The 12,077-nt window shown below is 33.1% G+C and overlaps 1 protein-coding gene and 1 long non-coding RNA gene across 5 annotated transcripts in view; one reads left to right on the top strand and one right to left on the bottom strand.

The window, feature by feature from the left end:
• LOC114714558 (uncharacterized) overlaps positions 1 to 506 on the bottom strand; it is a 22,360-nt gene extending 21,854 nt beyond the window's left edge. For 2 of the 4 annotated variants that reach the window (XM_028899311.1, XM_028899312.1), the window contains exon 1: positions 227 to 503. The gene's annotated coding sequence lies outside the window, so the exon portion shown is untranslated. Of the gene's footprint in view, positions 1 to 226 lie in introns of all 4 variants that reach the window. The other 2 variants (XM_028899313.1, XM_028899310.1) reach the window with 2 other exon arrangements.
• LOC114714559 (uncharacterized) overlaps positions 1 to 12,077 on the top strand; it is a 19,258-nt gene extending 7,181 nt beyond the window's left edge. Inside the window, exons 2-3 of the long non-coding RNA XR_003737459.1 lie at positions 6,057 to 6,061; positions 12,064 to 12,077. This is a non-coding gene — a long non-coding RNA (uncharacterized LOC114714559). The remainder of the gene's footprint in view (positions 1 to 6,056; positions 6,062 to 12,063) is intronic.

Here is a 12,077-nt window from a genome sequence, read left to right as displayed (position 1 = left end):
ATTTTGCAAACAAACAAAACAATCACCACTTCCACAGGATATAACAAAACATCACGAACAACGAAACTAATCAGGATTAAACAATTGCAGAATCATCAGGAGCTCACATAATCACAAGAGAACACAACAACTAGAATAAAAAACAGAATTGAGGAGCATCGCTATTACTCGAAATGAATAAATAATAAAAAAGAATTGCTGCGTCCAGTAAAATTCGATTTAAAACCTGAAGCACGCGGATATTTAACAGATTAGAATCATCGAATCTTAAAAATGGTGCGGGATATTCTTTCTCACTCTAATTTATCTATTTATACAGTCTCGAAGTCTCCCAATTGGAGCGTAGAGCTTTCCGGCGAGGCCGATAGTGATTTTATACGGAGGGAAACCGGAGCTCTTCGACGTTCAGAGAGACTGAGAGAGAGCCAATTGCAGGGAACATGAAGGAGGGACGTAATAGTCAATTCTTAAATTAATTCTGTGTCTTCACTGTTTGATCCAGCTCTAGAACCTTTTTTTTTCCTCTTTTTTTCGGGGGGCTGGGGATGACGTTGCTTTCAGACAATTCCTTGCGGACACTTATCGCCGCTCCGGCTAATCCTCTAATCACGTTGTTGCATTGCGTCTCTTATCGGCGTCATCAGCAATTGCGGTAATTGGTATTTTTTTTAATTTAATATTTAAATACAGACACTATAAAAAAAATCTTATATTTAATTACATTATAAAAAAAAATCTTACATTTAAGATTGGAGGAATACAAGAGTTTTTATGGAAAAAAAAGAGCTATTAGCTTTCCTTATCTTAATTATTTTGATTTCAAAGGTATGGTTTTGTTCTCTCCTTTTCAAAGTATAAATTTTTTTAAGATTAAACTACATGGACTAAAAAATATAATTAATATATTAAAATATTATTCATATTGTCAAACTTTTTTCCTAATTAATGTATTTAATAAATTAAAGATAATTGAATAGTAACGATATAGTACAAAAAATTTAATAAATGACATTTTAGACTTTTAAGAAAACATCGAAAGATATTTACCTGAAAACCTATTCTTTAAAATAGTAGGAGTAATTTTAAATCAGAGGAACGTTTGGATGAAAACCAAATTAGAGGTGGTAATGCAGGCTGACGGTACGGATACGAGCCAACCCGTGGTGGTGCAAGCTGAAATGGCGCCAAGGCATTTTGCCAACTCGAGCCCGCCGATATATTCTTTTTTTTAAATAAAAACTATTATTAATAATATAAGTTAAGCTTAATTTGAAATGTTAAAATTAGGCTTTGAATCTTGAATTTGAGTAGTAAGTTATGATAAAATAAAATGAAGATTAATTTATAATTTAAGAATATATTTTTAAAAACTAATATATTTTTTATAAATAATTAATTTAACTAGTTTTTTTATTCAAAGTAATTTAGTTTTCTTATCCAAATTAATTAAGTAGGTATTTTATGTATAAATGTATAAGTATCACATGTTTATTTAATTTTATAAAGGCTTTTATAGTGACACAACAAATAAATGAAAAATAAAAAATGGACGATGATCTTCGTATAACTACACACAGAATCACAAATATATAAAGTGTTTAATTACTTATGCAATAATATGAAAGAAGCAATATTTAATTGTTCATATGAAATTTGAGGGTCAAAATATTTTAACTATATTAGGAATTATATGAAAAAAAATTTAAAAAAAAAAAAAAAAGCGGGCCAGCCCGCCAACCGCGGCGGAGCGGGCTCAAAACGGTATGGGCTGGAATAGCCCGCACCTTGGCGAGCTGGCATATTGCCAACCCGAGCCCGCCTTTTTTGCGGGCTGGCGGGCTGGGTCCATTACCAGCTCTAAACCAAATCATGGTGTCAAGTGTGCTTTTACGGTTTACGAAGTAAATATGTAGAGGAGTTTGTTTTGTTTTGCAAAAAAGTACTTTTTAGAGGCACTTTTGAGGGTTGTCAAACACCCCCAAGATTGGCCTGGTTACCATGCTTCTCGGGAAATTTTTCTGCACTGTCCAAATTTGTTTTGTTCCCTGTTATTAATATTTTACTTTTATACTCCTCCGGTCTTTAATATAAGACCTACTTAACTAATTTAATTAGATTAAGAAAGTTAGGTAAGTTGGTTAATTATAAGAAATATGATATGTTTTTCCTAAAACACTACAATCATCTTCCTTAATATCATATCTCCCTCTTCTACTTAATTATGATTGAGAGACATCCATAGGGGTAATTTAGCAAAAAACTAATAAATATGATAAATAGATCTTATATTTATGATCAAAATTAACTTAACAATTAGGTTCTATATTAAGGACTAAAGAAGTAATTGATTATTTTTTGCTAACAGATTTATTCTATATTATTCATTTTTTAAATTCATTTTTTTCTTCAATGTCATTTTTTTCTCAGAATTAAGGTATAAATTTACCTTAAAAGTTGTCATTCAAGGATGGGTATTTGAAAGTTTTTTTGTTTAAATTTATCCCATAATTTTAAAATTGTAGCAGTATTGTCCTATACTGTTAAAAAACTAATATTGACCATTAAAATAATAACATTAACCATTAATATTTCTAATGATAAAAGACAACATAACTATTTTAAACTTTCAAAACAAATTTGTATACAAAAAAAAAATTTATGAATACCCAACACTTTCCTAATTAAAAACTTTCATTGCAAATTTGCATCTTATGTTTTTCCCCTAGCAGTGGTTCCTTTTTTGGGAAAAATTAAACACAGATGCCGTGAAAAACATTTTATTTAGAAAAAATCTCTTGAAATCCTGAAATTCTTCCTAAGTCCCCAGGGACTTGCAGGTAATAAATTTTAAATATGATATTACCTGCTTAGCCCCATTAATTTGAGTCTGTATTTTTCCCACCTCAAACCCTCAGCCGTTCTCTTTACCTATCGGGACCATCTTCGTCTTTGCAATTGCCCCAAATCACTCTCAGTGTTGTCAGTGCCAAATCTCAATCCAATCCTCATGGCCTTTATCTTATACGTGGATATGGCCTCTAGGGTGAAGCAAAGAACAATAGCATAAAGAGAGCAGCAGCGTTTCAAGAAAGGCATTACTTTTGCTTCCTTCAAAATCTCTCAGACTACACCTTTTTCAGTGATTGATGCTCTGTTTTTCAATAATTGATACTGTGTTTTTGATGAAAATGACAGGTTTTTATTGTTATAACCCCTGTAATGCGATGGTTAAATGTTTTGTTAATAGATGCATCGAAGGTTGTTAATGTAACTGTATAACTTGTTATTAACAAGTGATTGTGACAAGTTGATATGAAGGATGGCAACTTCAAGTGGGAAGCATTTGTTCTGTTACCTCCATATAAGGAGACAATTTATTAATGGTGTAGAAGGTAAAATACAATATGTTGGAGTTGGTGTAAGAATAAGAATGATAAAGGAAGGCACATCATATGAAAAATTTAGAACAATGGTAGCATTAATTGTGGGAAAAGAAAGTAATGGAATGGTTATGAAATTCACAGTAACCTTTGATGAATATACATTGGTGGACCTTGGAGATAAAATATAAATTTAGTGTAGTTACATTGTACATATATATAAAGTGGTAAATGACATCTGATTGTAATCTGATATAATATCATATCTCTATTTTGTTGTACTTGTCAATAGGTTGTCATGGACTTGTTATCAAACGTCATGGAGGTTGTCATTGACAGTTTGAATTAAGTTACTAATATAAAGTAACAATTTCTCCTACTTGCAGTGTTCAATGATTTTTTAACACATGATTTTAGTGTTCAAGTTGTAACATGATATGATTTGGTTATAATTTAATTTTTGTAGAAGCTATGGTATTCCACAGAGTGAGTTGTTAGGGGCACTGCCGAGATTGTTAACCACATCTCCTCAGGTTGTTAACAGCCGCCATTAAGGTTATAAATAGATCTCTGTAATAAAAATTTGCTGTAATTCTATTAGGTTCACTTAAAGCTGTTAATGACTTCAAAATGCTTCCCATTATATTGTTAAGGTCGTTATATGTGCTGATAATACAATTTTTTTAAAAGCTGTGGTATCTCACAGAGTGAATTGTCAGGGGTACTGTCTAAGCTGTTAATCACTTCTCCTTGAGTTATCAAAAGCCATTGTTGAGGTTGTAAATGGATCTAGCAAAGAGGACTGTAATAGATATCTATCATATCATCATGGTTAACATTTGTTTATCCAATTTTATTAAGTCTTCATTTCTAGACATAATCCGAGTTTGGAATGAAGAATTTCGTGGTTATCAAAACACATGAATGCCATTAAAAAAACTTCATAACCAATAAACGATGTTAATACACATTAACATAACTTAACATTCAGCTGTCATTATATTGTCAAATAAAAAAACAAACTCTGAACTTTACATGTAGCTATCATTATGCTGTCAAATAAACAAAACTAAATACAATATATATTGGTCACTTATTTCTTCCTCTTGCTTTGAGCGCTTTCTCATAGCAAAAATAACACTTGATCACCATGCAGGTTGTTTCGATGAATTACAAGTCACCACAAGCATCTAACCTTCACGTCATAGATTTATTGAGCAGAGTACACCATACTCCATGCCATCTCATGTTTGTAACCAACTCAAAACATGAACCCCACAAAAGTCCCTGAAAAGAAAATACTAGTACTTTAGTCAATAAACATTATCTCTCAAAGGCTCAAACACAATTAGTTGTTGTGCACAACAACAACTCACGTGTCAAATTGCACATGTACTTTTGCCCATGTGACTTCTTTATCAATTTTGTCCTTTTTGTCAAAGAGTGCTAGCTTCACTCTACCAAGAACTTGGTAGAAACAATTTCTCTGCAAAAAAGAAACAAAAAAAGGACCAAGTTTGACAGTAGCGAATGACAAATAATCAGTAGGCATTAATAACCTTGACGTTAGTGAATGACAAGAAATTAGCAGGCATTAACAGCCTTAACAATAGTGAATGACAAATAATCAGCAGGCATTAACAACCTTGACAGTAGTGAATGACAAATAATCAGTAGGCATCAACCTTGACAGTAGTGAATGAAAAGTAATCAGCAGGCATTAATAATCTTGACAGTAGTGAATGACAAGTAATCAGCAAGCATTAATTGACAATTTATCAAAACCAATTCTTTTCATCCTTTCCATCATATCATATTACAACTTGAATAGTAAAATCATGTATTAAGAAATCATTGAACACTACAAGTAGGAGAAATTGTCACTTTATATCAGTAACTTAATTTAGACTGTTAATGACAACTTTCACGGCGTCTGATAACAAGTCTATGACAACCTATTGACAAGTACAGCAAAATAGAGATATGTTATTATATCAAATTACAACTAGATGTCATTTACCACTTTACACATATATGTACAATGAAACTACACCAAATTTACATTTTATCTACAAGATCCACAAATGTACATTCATCAAAGGTTACTATGAATTTTATAATCATTCTATTACTTTCTTTTCCCACAATTGATGCTACCATTGTTCTAAATTCTTCATATGATGTTCATTCTTTTATCATTCTTGTTCTCACATCACCTCCAACATATTACATTTCATCTTCTACACCACTAATAAATTGTTCCCCCTATATGGAAGTAACAGAACAAATGCTTCACACTTGAAGTTGACATCCTTCATATCAATCTATCACAATTAGGGATGCACAAAGACTGGGTTGGACCGGGTTAACCTCTAACCCGAAACCCAGTCTAAATTCACCTTGGGTTTTATTTTTTAGCCCGAGACTCGGTCCATCCCGAATTGACCTAACCATTACAGAAGACTGGGTTGGTCACCTCGAGTTGGACCAAGTTTCCTAGACAGTTTTGAAAAAAATTCCCCAACAAAATTCCTTCTGCACTTTGTGAAAAAAGTAGAAGAGATAGAAGTGAAAGACATGAACAAGAGACCAAATCTGCAACAACCAACAATCTACATAGTTCATAGCAATAAATTAACTAAAGTATTTGACAGCAACAAGCAATCTGCATGATAGATCTTGTCTTTTATACAACAAGAAAGAAATGGATGTCTCAACTTGCAAGATTAAAGCACAAATGGAAAGAGAAAGAAATCAAGGCCTTCATCTTTGATTCTTTGGTTGGAATAGATCTGGTATGGGGGTTTTCATCTTCAACCTTAATGAATATGGAAGATGCCACCGATGAACTCTCAAACATCAACATATCATATCTAAAATGATGGAACAATCAGATCTAGGATACTTTAAGTCATGGAAGACATAGAAGGAAGGATGCTTTTGATGGGTTAGAAAAGGAGAGACGCTACAACATAACATATATGGAGGATGAAAGAGGCATCTGGAGGATAGAGGAGGTGAGGGAGAGGGAGGAGGCACTGCAGAAAAGAGTGGAAAATGAGGAAGTGTTAGGGTCTAGTAAATGAAAATATAAATTAAAAAAAAGTACCAGGCCAAACCAGACCATCTGCTCTGAAGGGTTAGCCCAAAACCTGGTCTGACTCGATGTCCAACTCGGTCTGGTCTAGTTTGATTTTTTGTTCAGGCTGATTTTTTTTTAGCTAAACTGGACAAGGTTTTATCAGGCTGGACTGGTTATCTGGACTACCAAGTTTTTGGAGCCCTAGTTACAATCACTTGTTAATAACAAGTCATACAGTTACATTAACAACCTTCGATGTACCCATTAACAAGACAATTAACCATCGCATTACAGGGGTTATAACAATAAAAACCTGTAATTTTCATTCATTTTCATCAAAACATAGCATCAATCACCAAAAAAGAGGCGTAGTCTGAGAGATTTTGAAGGAAGCAAAAGTAATGCCTTTCTTGAAACGCTGCTCTTCTCTTTATGCTATTGTTCCTTGCTTCACTCAAGAGACCATATCCACTCATAAGATAAAGGGCATGAGGATTGGGTTGAGATTTGGCAATAACGACACTGAGAGTGATTTGGGGCAACTGCGAAGACGAAGATGGTCCCGATAGGCAAAGAGAACGGCCGAGGGTTTGAGGCGGGGAAAATACAGACTCAAATTAATAGGGGTAAGTAGGTAATATCACATTTAAAATTTATTACCCGCAAGTCCCTAAGGACTTAGAAAGAATTTCAGGATTTCAAGAGACTTTTTCTGAATAAAATGTCTTTCATGGCACCTGTGTGTAATTTTCCCCTCCCCTCTTTTCTCATAGTGGTTCTTGAACTATTTTCCCATAAAAGCCTAATGCAACGCTGGCTTGTTGTGATCGTAGTACCATTTTTCCAATTTCAAAGTTATGCTCTTGTAGTTTGCTCATCCTCATCATCTTTAGAATTTTCAAGGTCTATTTAGTCGTTTGAAGTTATATGCAAGAGGCCTTGATACTTTACATGTGATTCACCCTCTGCTCGTGATTGATTTTTATAATGTAGTCTCATAATTTCTGTTGTGCCATTCCAAGCTTTCTTTTTTTGTTTAAGTGTCCATGTTTTCTGTTTTCTTTTGGTTTTTCATTGGGCTATATTTTTATCAGAATTTATCATGTAAAGTGTTCAATAATTTGTATATATTTTACTTAGTTTTCAATAAATTGTCTTCTTACCCAGAAAAGAAGAAAAGAAACTGTTCTGTTAACTCTCTTTCTCTTCTCTTGAAAATGGTTGATATTAGAAATTGTATGATGATGAATTTAATTCAAGGTCACACTTTAAACAATAGTCATAATTTTTTTAGGAAATTTTAAAAAACATAAATAACATGTTGCAAATTTTGTGAATTTTTCTCACATGAAATGAGCTTGGCAGTAATTTCCTCATGTAACACCTTATTCGACTAACCAGTAAACTTATCTTTTAATCGACAAAACCACACAAACGCTCAGAGACTTCATCCCAAACTATACAAGATTTCAATATTCTTTGTCATAGGACTCTCACTTCAATACAAATTATACTTACAAGTACTAATATAAAAAGTAGCCTCAAATAAGAAATTAATAAAACTATTTTTTTTAAGAATCAGTCCCTAGTGCCATGGCAATTAAATATAATATAGCATAACGTACTCAACGAGTACATTAGAGCCTTTAAGGTTCACTCATTTAGAGCCTTCCCTTGATCCCTATAAAATTTGTCACCTAAAAAAATGTTAAATAATTAGGGTGAGCACTAACGTCTCAGTAACCTAGAGTTCAACCATACAAATACAACTATTACTTAAACATTTTCGTATTCGCTAGGCAAATGAATATTGTAACAACTTAAATAATTATTAGCAAAAGATATAACTAATTTAATATCGTGTTCATATACAATGGATGTTTCCTCCCTTATTGTTCTATCCAACCTTATTCCGCTGACTAAAACCATAGGCTTATACACGATCTGGCCCACACACTAGACTGACCAAAGCTACTCCAGTACTTAGGATGTATCTGGCTAAAGATATAGAGCCCAAGCCTAGACTATGGCTCCCCTTCTTAAAGAATAAAAATCAAGAGGTGTCACTGTCCCACGTTCCCTCTCTACAAACCTGGTCAGGTAAGTATTAAAGAACAAGGCCCTAAAAAGGCCAACCACTTTACGCTAAATGGAGGCAAACCGCATGGTCACAGTTTATTGCATATATCCATATTATAAACTCCCAAGTCCAACCCCCTATGCATTTCATGAATATGTAACAAATCCATCATATGCAAGCATGCTTGAAAGAAAACAAATCACCATAAATTTTCACAAAACAACCAAAATGTATTCATGCTTGAAAGAGAATTTAAATACCATAAAAGATAATACTATCATATCCCTTCACCTTTTCAGTCTTTTTTATTTATTGGTATCAATTAGGCCAATAGAGTTAGTACAAATTTAATCATGATAGATAAATATTGCACCCACATGACAAATTTAATCATGATAGATAAATATTGCACTCACATGAAAAAAAACTCCAAGTTAGCTGGTTTCTTCCAGCTCTCTAACAATCACAATAAAAATTCTAATAAAAAAGGCTCTCGAAGAGAGTCTACAAAGTCAACATAATAAAATATTAATTTACAATTTGAGACTAAAAATTATATCCTATACTTATTTAAATTACATAAAAGTTACCCTAAAACTTCATAGTTATCCTAGAGCCCACAACACATATTATTAATTTCTTCTATTAAATTTTCATAAGTACTATTAAAATGTTAACATTTCATAATAACTTATATGAAGTCCTTACTTTATATAAAGTTGAAGAATATATATTTAGCCTTTATCCCATCTTTCAACACTAACCATTCGTAAATTTCTATATATATATATATATATATATATCACCGAAAGTCTTATATATATACACACACACACATATATATATGCCTATTGTAACATCCAAAGTTTTGGGCCTAGAAGTACCAGTAATAGCCTGAATTAGATAGGCTATCAAACCCTTTTTTAGCAGAAGTCCCAAAAATGAGAAAGGAAGTCAAAGTAGTTTCAGGGACTAAACTGCAAAGTAAAAGTTTTAAGGGGCTAAAGTGTAATAAAGTTAGAGGCTCCAGTAAAGTCTCAAAGGCCCAGAGAGAGAGAAAAGAGACTAGACACAGGCCAAAGGTTAAGTTAGAAACCTCAAAGAGAGGATTAATGAAGTTAAGTCCAAACAGGGACTAAACTGTAAATTCCGAAAGTTATGACCAACAGATATAAAAATGGAAGAGGGTACAGAAAATTCTAAGAAAAATCCTAGAAAATGGAAAATAATATTCTAAGACTCTTCTATGAAGAGAAAAGATGAAAATACCCCTGAGGCAGCTTAAATGGAATTTATGAGGTTGTGACCGGTAAAAAGTATACCGTTTGAGGTAATTATTTGAAATAGCAAGAGACCTCAAAAATGTATACAAAAATGAGGTTAAATGGTTGAAAGGTTGTACTAATTTATAAAATTAGTCCCGCAACCAAAAGGCCAGTAGAGTGGCTTTAAGAAATTAAAGAGCCGGTTTTGCCGATAAAAGGGTATTTTAGTAAATGAATTTTATGCAAGGTTAAAGGAAGTGTTATGGGCTAAGAAAATTCATAGATACTCTCTAGAATTAAAGAGAATTTATGGATTTGATAGAAAATAATTACAGAGGCCAGAGCACTGTAATTATAGAAAAGAAGTTAAACCCGGAGTAAAAGTGCACCGATAAAGTATTAATCAGAGTCTTGCACTTTACTTGGGTCACAAGTCGCCACTTGTCAAGCCTTTAATGGATGGTAATTAAAGCTTTCCAAGTGTCAAGCTACCAATGGAGAGGATCTTGACTTTGGAATTTAATTACATTATGATTTAAGTTAATTAAGAGAGGGGATTAAGATTAAGTAGGCTAATGACACTTGGCATAACATTAATGATGATTGGTGGGATATTTTGTACACATTAATGAGCTTCTTCTCCCCTTAATTGCTGATGGAATTTCGTCCAAGTGAGAGGAAGAGGGAAAAGAGAGGGTTTTGAAGGAGAACCAAGGAAAAGCTATCAACTTTGGTCATCAATCAAGGATTCAAGGTGAGATCTTGGTTCTAGATGTGTTCTTGTCTTGTTTTCCTTCTCTTTTAAGGTTGAAAAATCTGTCTTCTCTCCCTTTGATGGCTGGTCAAAATGGTTGATGAGTGGGGAAGGGAGTTTGGTTGTTAGATCTTGCTAGAACACCTCAAAGTATGGTAGATCCAAGTGGATCTATGTGAAAATTGAAAGAATTACGTGCTGATTTGATGACTTTTTGAATTAGTTACTATTCATATCTAGTTCTGAAATTTGGCATGCTTAAAGTACACTTGTGAGCTTTAAATCCATGGGTAGAACACTTCATTTGGATATGTGTACGATTTATGGTGATTTTTCAAAGTTAGGTTTGAAATCTGGAAACAGTGTTAAGCTTTTGGAAGGGTGTCAAATTCCGTACAATTCTGGTACTGTTCAGCGTAGAATTGGTTCCTGAAACTATTTTTACTTTAAATTTAACTTAATAATATTTCATTGAGACTTGGAATCACTCAATTTGGATTTTTATAGATTTAATTATGAATTTTTAAAGTTGAGCAAAAATTCTGGAGATTCTGCGTGAACAGTACCCGCGAACCAAGATTTCCAGATTTGATATTCTTGAATCTAAAGCCATCTAAAGTGGTCCTAATTGATAGGAAATAGATCATAAGGATGTAAAATGATAAGATTTATATTAGAAAAGTTAGAAAGAAAACCCTAAGACTAAGAGAAAGGGGTTGAGGTTCAAGAAAGCTAGTCTTGAACTTTATGTAATCTAATGGATTGTGTCATCATTATGGTTATGTTTAGGACCTTTGGAACATCCAAGAGGATGTTTAGTGATATTGACCGAATGCCCACATGGTTGGAAAGTCAAGGGAGTCAAAGGAAAAGTAAGAGGAAAGCTTGAGGTGCAAGGTAGTGAACTTACCCTTTATGTGCTTGACATGGTATGCTTATGTGTTGTTTGTATTTGTTGTTTGAATGATGTTATGACATGATGATTGTTGCTGGAAATGCTATTTTTAATATGTTCCCATGGCCATGCATTTTTATACCAAGCATAAAGCATGATGGCATGTCACTAGTTAACTTAAGTTTATGAAAAACTACATACCATACACTAGCATCCATCTTGTGCATGTATGTGGTAATGTTTGCTATTGAGATTCCCCCGAATCTCACCCCTTCCCTAACCAACCATTTAGGTCAAATCAATGATGGGCACTAAGGGCATGAGAAGCAAGGAGAAGAAGTGGAGAATTATTGATGCTAATGATTGATACTAATATTTAATGTATAATTCTCCTATGTTATAATTATGTTGTGAATGCCATGTATTTAATTATAAAGCTTATGGCATGTATAGGAATGCATAAGCATGAATGGGAAAAAGTAAGCCCATCTTAGGCATGCCAAAGAAATAAAAAGAATTAAAGCAAAGAGATGTTAAAGGATAAAACGTAGGTCCTGAAGCAGTTAGTTTTGAGCTTCAGTTTGACCTATCAAATGAATGATTTAAGTCACAAGATTTGGT

Source organism: Neltuma alba, unplaced genomic scaffold (genome assembly GCF_004799145.2).
Source record: "Neltuma alba isolate B1F8T4 unplaced genomic scaffold, ASM479914v2 tig00011509_pilon, whole genome shotgun sequence".
NCBI lineage: Eukaryota > Viridiplantae > Streptophyta > Magnoliopsida > Fabales > Fabaceae > Neltuma > Neltuma alba.
Note: the sequence above shows the minus strand (reverse complement) of the source record. Positions and strands in the feature narration are given on the sequence as shown.